Raw genomic sequence first — 8,036 nt, 5'->3', positions numbered from 1 at the left:
GGGGGGGGGAAGAAAGAAAGATAAGGAAACAAACAGAAGGCTGGAAAGTCTCAGGTAGAAAGAAAAAGAAAAAGATATCTTCCTTATTTCTCTTGCTTGCGGAGCTGCTTGGCAAAAAGTGCGACAGGGACAGCAGGACCAGAGTTTTAAATGTAGCTCAGTTTTGGCAGAGCCGCGTGTGAGCGCACTCTGTGGGAGCACCAAATCTTGTCGCCCAGTGCAACATGGTGATTCAGACAAAACAGCAGAGCCCATCAAAACCCATTTACCCTGCTGGCGCACACATAGCACAAGCCTGCGGTCGGGTTTTCTATACTCACTGGCTGAATTCTTACAAGTCTATATACACTGCAGTACCATGAGGAATGCATTTTAAAACTATATCTGGGATGCCACACTCTCTGTTCCGGGCCGTAGCAAAACGGACAGTACACCACAACATATTAGGTGACCATTGCAATATTTGTTTAATAAGCGTATGATCAGCAACACATGTCCATCCTCTCACACTTGATATCTTTTGTGGTATGACAAAGAGCAGGGGAGAGGGGGAAAAATAGGGAAGAGTTTGTTCTCCCATGTGGTTTTGGCCCATTCTGAGGGCCTTGGAGCAACGCCAGTCTATCCCTGGTCCAGCCTTTGATATGGATGGGGTTCATTATGTAACTAAATCTATTGTCAAAGAATAAAACAATATGGGGCCAGTAGGAGAGGAGTGTGTATGTGAGGACCTACAAAGTAAGTGGCTGAGGGGGCATTTACACAACCATCTCTCACTTTATCACAGTCCACTGTGAAACACTCCTGCTCCCTGCTTTGGCTTTGAAATGAGCTACACATTGTATTTACAGACAGCGATCTCCTAACAAGTTTCTCACATTGCAGTTGTAGTGAATATGTTAAAGCAAATGGAAAACGAATCTTTCAAGATTTTATTCACTTGTTCTTCCGTTTTCTTCCTGTTTTCACTCTTTTTTTTGTGCAGTCACACAACTGCAAAGGATATAAAGCCTGAGATGAATAATAGCAGTCGTCACCTCCCAAGAATCACAAATGTGTAGCATCAAAACTGCTTTACCTCCTTTTTGCCATTTTCCTCTTATGCAACACGAAACCATTTTAACACATACAAGACTCGACACCAAACCCAAGAACGTGATCAGCTGCATTCAGTCAATAGGCAATCTCAACAACAAACCAAATAGAGCACATGAAGCAACCGCGACATTTGCTTTCACCCTCGGTCTCACACTTCTCATGCTACAGCTCGACCCCCTTGACTGCGGCCTTCAGAGAAGCTGGGGAGCCGGTACTGAGCATTGGTAATGAGAGGAAGCCTTTAGCCTTTTAGTGGTCGGCTGAGTTCATTACAGCTGAGCAGCAAACCTCAGCGCAGTTGCAGAGGTCACCCACTGCACAATGCTCTGGCGCCTCCAACCCGTCGCTGGGTCCCTGACCGTCACTTGCTCTCACAGACAAGGAGATGGGGGGACACACATAGGCCCTGAACTGTGGCTTTAACTGTCCCCGCCGTGCTGCAGAGACCAGCAGTTTGATTTGACTGCAGCAGCTAAAGGCGGCTCGATGCAAATGGGTGCGGCCAGATCTATTTGGACCAGCCGAGGCCGATGATGATTTGAATGAATGAAAATGAGAGCAGCTTGTTTGCCGTTTTGAGGGCAAGATATAAGAGGGTGAAAGATAAAGCACACACAAACGTTACGGTCACGCTAGCTTTTTGCCAACATGCCACTCCAATTTTGGTGTTCTGCGATGTAAAATTTAAATGATGCAAGATGGAAGGGATGACTCAGTGTAGGTACATGGTCAAAGGTGGAGTTTGTGTCTGGGAGCGTCAATCTTGACCACAATACAGCCAGTAATAAAAACTGGGTTAAGACTGGAGTCGGTGGTTTCCAATCCTCCTTCCTCTACTCCGTATTCCTTAAGGTAATGTCATGTTTGTCTTGGTCTTGCTCCATTATATTTTCCCTCGTATAGACTCAACTTAACAGTCAGTGCTCGAGGAATATTAGATTTATAATATTTCATGGAGAAGCAACAACGATGTTTGACAGCACTATGTTGACTTTTCAGAAAGGCCAGGAATAAGCATTATGTTTAGCACTCAGTAAGGACACCCACAGCCAGAACCCCTGAAAAAGTAAACCGCCTGGTTTGGGTTCAAAATCAACACAAACCCGAGATCAAATATCTGCCTGCTTTAATAATCATTAAGCAGCGTATTGGTTGTGTAATCATCAAAAAAAAACTCAACAAAAAGATTCAATAAAACAATTAAAATCCAACATGTGGTGTGTTACATGCTGGGTGCTTACATTCCCTCATGACCACAGATAAAAGTCTCTCTTACGAGTCTCTCCTCAGTTCTTCAGCCAAGAGTCCGAAGAAGGGATCCGACGTGTCTATGTCGTCAACAACCCATTTCCAGTCACATGTTGCATCCCAGCTAGCTGCTTCAGTAAAAGAAAAAAAACAACTGAAAAATCACCATTTGTCTTGGTGGCAGCATAATGATTTCACATGGTTATGAGGTGATGGCACAGGTCTGAGACAAACACACGAGAGAGGAGGACAGAGAGAAGGCCCGAGGTACTGAGCTAGAGGAAAGGTGACGTAGTGAACTCTCACTTGTGCCAGAAAGACAAACTATTCACTGTAGCAGCTAATGAGCTTGAATGTTGACCCCTTATATGCAGGAGGCCTGCTGTTAGCCTGCCCCTGGTACTGCCTGACTGTTTTTATGGTTTTGTGGAGGAGGAGTGGGCTGTAGGGGAAATGGTAAAGCTTTCCACTGAACAAGAGATAATATATGTTGCTACAGGAATGGATTTCATACTTTTATATATTTTCTTCCGCTACATTCAATCACAAATGCCAAAGATATCGTAGGCTACAAAAAGCTAGCCAGGTAGCTAGCATTTCACTTCCTGGCAGTGGAAGTGGGGTAGGATGGTGTGCAGGGATTGTATGGTCGAATGTGAAAAGTGATCTGCTTTTAAATAAAACAGATATTTCACTGTGTGATTTGCTGTGTGATATCCCTGAGAAGAGGAGCTCTCACTGCTGCAGGGGAGGGAGACGGGAGACTGCAGAGGGCAAGCAGATGGGCCGGCAAACTGGTGAAGTTTACTGGAGGTCAGAAATCCACAATATACCAGATTGAATCACTGGAGCGGGCAAATCATTTAAAAGGGCAGTTTTTAAAATGGCATTTGCACGTTATCTACATTGTTTTTATAAGCAGAAGTAGTAAGGGTTATCATAACACCAGTTCATACAGTATTCTACATATCGAAACGGTTGCTGTGTTGTGCTTGATGAGATGACGGAATGATGCCATCATTTATGTTCTTACAGTAGTTACAGCAGTGCTTCTTGCTATGACAAGTCAAATGATCTGCCCTGAGAAAAGTTCTTGGGAATAGTAGTTTGATTCATGGCTGGTATTTCAAACCTGGACAAGGTGAGTTTATCTAAATTTCAACCATTTAGTCCAAGAGCAGCAATTTAATTAAACATCACCTGAATTAGTGCAACTGTTGACCAACAAACTATCAAAAAGTTTCAATAGCAAAACATGTATTGACTAAATCTAATTCTACTCATTGTTTTGTTTCTTTGTTGTTAATTGCCCTCATACTCCCATTTGGGATTTTATTCTCACCAACACGTTTTTTTTCTATGATGAAATATTGTGTTTAATCATTCTTACATATCCAAATAGAGACTAACTGATTCTTTGCCCTGCACACTTCATTCAACAGCGTGCATGCTCCAGGACTGACTGCTGACGTGGTAGCTGACTTTATTTATGTTGCTGGTTGTGGTTATTCAGGAATTCTGTGTTTCTTATTTCTCATTTTCCCATCATTCTTGACACTTACCGCTCTTTCTCAGCTTTGCTTTCCTTCCTCCTCTCCCATTATAGGGTCCACAATGCATGTAAAGTGTGTGTGTGTGTGTGGGGGGGGGGGGGGTACACATGCCTGCTTGCACACATGTAAAATGTAGCCGCTCTACCGGGATGGGACTAATCCCGGGGTGGCAGGAGTGCAGGGGGTGCCAGCACATGTGCAAATCTTTCAACTGCGGTTTGCGATGTTTAGTCTTGCTTCGTCAGCACTTCTTGAACCCGGTCCAGAAAAGCTTTCAAATGGCCCATAATTCTAGACTCCCTCTGCATCCTTAAACCCAATCGCCCTCTGCCCATGGACTTCCCGGTCACAAGATGAAAAAACATAACAAAATCATCATCATCATAATGTGATGTTGATTTCGTTAGGAGGTAAAGAAGATGGCCCTTTGGCCTCCAAGGATTTTGCCCTGCAGGGACTTTCCAAGTATCACTCATGATCTTTCATCACAAGGCAGGTTGGCACCATCAGACTAAGGTATCACTTGCTTTTCATCCCAATTTCTTTCCCGCCTCCCTCTCTCTTGTCCCCAGTTCTCCTCTGAAATATCTCCAGGGCAGCTGATTTGACTGGCAAAACAAGCCACATTCTGGCAGGAAGGTTGGGGGTGGGGGGGGGGGGGGGGGCTCCCCCAACATTTTTGGACTACGGTTCATCTCTGGCGTCCCTGTCAAAATACAACCCACAGTCATGTAATAACATCAATTATCAGCATCTGAGAGGATGGGAAGGTGGATGCAAGTCACTTTAGTTGTTGCTTGCTGTATGCTCTTCATTATATTTTAGACACAAGCAGTTGAATTATTTGTCTCTTTCTTTGTTGTTTGTGTTTACTTATACATGTGCGTATAACAAACCTAAAGGACACACATCTCCGCCCCTCACTCTCATTGAGGTCACTGCACCTTTAGCTACAATAACACTCGGTTGCAAAAACACAGGACAACTGCTCGGCACAGTAATAAATTTGCATCTGTCGAGCAACAGATGCAAAGTGGTCCGGTCACCCTGGTCCTCGGATCATAACAACAGCTGAGGCTCAACCACTTTCCTTACAGCAACTTACATGTCATGAGTGGCCACATAATCTCAGATACAATCCCTCCAAAGCTCTCCTCTAACTGTTAAAACATGTTTGTTCAGCCTTTTAACTTTTTACTATACTTTCGAACTACCTTCCACCTCAAATAATTCAAACATCTATTTAACAATGATCACATCATATTATCATTCACAGAGTGCTCATTATGCAAACCCACTGAACCCATTCACTTTAACAATATAAGGAAGTAGAAACAGGGCTTCTTGTAACAGCTAAACACACCCAGTGTATCTGTCCCACCTCCTGCACACACAAACACACTTCCTCTCTCTGGGCTGGGGGAACTTGGAATCAAACAGAAGAAGTGAACAATTTACAGTTCAAGGTGGGTGATGTGTGTGTTATCTTTACTTTCTCCTGGAAAATATGAGACCCACAGGTGGTTAAAGCTGCTCTGGAAGAGGAGATTACCCCCCAAAGAAGAGGCCAAGTTTCACCTGTTCACCCGGTCACCACAGAACCGGCTGAGTAACACGACACTGTCGAACATATGAAGCAAAGTGCTAAATTATTTTTGTTGTAATTTTGTGGCTTTACACTGACAAAAAAACAAAACATGCACATACAGGTATGGTATGTTGTATAATGTTGATGATAAATATTTTTCCATAAAGAGGAGTTCTGTCATTCAAAACGGCCTGCGGACTGACTGTGGAACGGCATTAAGAAGTTCACCAGGAGATGGCACTGCAGCACTTCAAATACATTCATTTTCTATTCTGGTATCTGTTGCTCCACCAAGTGTTCAGAGGAACACATTACACACAACTTTAAATAACCAAACTGCCTTTTACCTCATTACTTGAACTCCTGTCCCATCTCTGCATGGTAATTCTATCCCTATATTAACATACTTTTACATTCAACTTGACATAAACAAGCTGCTGACACTTAACAATACAGTGCACGCATCCTGAGGAATGAGAAAGCAGCGAATCAAATCAACTAACTGCATTAGTATTTACATTGTGACCCCTTACCAGTGACAGCAGATATATGAAAATGACTGCATTTGATATCTCATGAATAAGAATGAATGTTGTTTATTTGAATAAAGTACCAATTTAAGATGACTGAAAATGATTCATTGTCACAGCATAATAATCAAACTGGTACTAGACATGACAAAGAATGTTAAATCAAGTTCGCCCCAAGACAGAATGAAGATATGATGTTATATGTCTGTACATTGCAATGCATAAATCCCAAAACAGTCTGGCACACAATTTAGCTCTTCATAGTTACAGTTGTCAAACAAATATGGAATCCATTAATTTCCTGTACACTGATGCCAGCAGTGATAGATGATGCCTCATTAAACTATTATCCTCCCAAACTGGTTCCACAATGAGCCACTGTGTAACCCGGCAACTCATCTTGTTTGCACATTGCTGTTTACCGTCGCAACATATGGAAAGTTTTATTCCAAAACACAATCCAAGTGTATAAAAATCAGTTGCGTACTGATAATCACTTGGTGGATCCTAATGCAGAACACCTGAGCTGTTGGATCATGTGACCAAACCAAAGCTCTCTGGCAGCTGTAGTCCCAAGCTCAAGATGACTGCTTGAGTGGCATGATTTTAAATCTCTTGCTTTTTTCCACCTATTTTGACAGACCACACTTTGTTTCCATTTTCTAACTTTTGTTTTAAAATGGCCAAACACTCAAAAATATAGAAATCTGTTTGACCACATTGATGTTTGTATATCACTTTTAAAATCCTTTCACTTTACCCACTTCTGTAGTTAAATTAGGACGATTGAAAATGGCAAGTTGGCAAGCTCAATGAACCACTGTCAACAGCTCAACAGAGTCCAGACTTTTACAAAAGAGGCTTAATGTAAATGATCTTAAATCAGAACAAAATCTATTCATACCAGATAGTGTATGGAAACATATCCTCCAGAGCCTTGAACAAGGCAGGATTGCTTCACAAGATACATCCACTTCAATGTAATAAGGATCACCTCTGTCCCTCTCCCTGATATATGAACCTTTATAGTCAGCACTCAGTCCTGAAGCAAGCATGAATATTGATGTGATTGATTCCAAATATAACAATCAGACATGCCGATCATGACAAAAAGTAACAAAGGATTTAATGTGTGTATTGTGTTTATCATTTCAATATGAAGGTAGCATGGTTCTATTCTAATTATGTCTGCTGGCCTTTCTTTAAAAATCCTCTGTCCATCTTTGCTGTTGCTATCTTTTGAGCATTACTGAAGATTACAAATTCAAAAGCAAATGAAAGAAATAAAAAGGAAATGATTTTGGTTGGATAGGAAACTGCAAATGCAGTTTTAATAAAATATAAATTAACCAGGTTATAGTTGCTTTTCAATCAATATGTAGCAATATGCTCCTACTGAAAAAGAGTGCAGATTGTAAATATTGCCATCTCATTAAAGAAGGTGATTTGAACTCAATTCTAAATATTAAATTAGGTTAATTGTCCATAATATTTCAGTTTCATCAACAGTTGTTTTTTCTCATGAAAGAAATATAGCTATTGATTGTGTCTTCTTGCATCTGCTGACATTACCCTTTGGCAACTATGCTCACAAAGCCACTCGGTAGCATATTAATGTTGCTGAGAAATTAGATTTTTCTCTTATCTGAAGAGGGAGCTTCAAAACTGTTCAATGCAACACACAATGCCACCACAAATCCTGTGTGGATGCATCTTCATAATACATTTCCCGTGACACTTGCAGTATTTACTTATATAGTTTAATACATAAAACCCTAACCAGAAGTCAGCATCTAGCAAAGTAAAAAGTAAAAAACTTAAGGGTGAACGTGAAGGTGAGTAGAACTTGACACTTTTACAACAGCGTAAGCACAGCTGACACAAAACAACCAATAAAGAGTTTAGAAAGCTATATGCGGGTACAATGAGAATAAAGATTAAGAAGAACATCTATAAAATACATCTAAATTTGATGCAATATCCCAAGTCAGCGGATTTAATTTTATATTTTGTCCCCCC

This window comes from Anarrhichthys ocellatus, unplaced genomic scaffold, assembly GCF_004355925.1.
Source record: "Anarrhichthys ocellatus isolate YVR2014 unplaced genomic scaffold, GSC_Weel_1.0 scaffold40, whole genome shotgun sequence".
In the NCBI taxonomy this organism is placed as follows: domain Eukaryota; kingdom Metazoa; phylum Chordata; class Actinopteri; order Perciformes; family Anarhichadidae; genus Anarrhichthys; species Anarrhichthys ocellatus.
Note: the sequence above shows the minus strand (reverse complement) of the source record.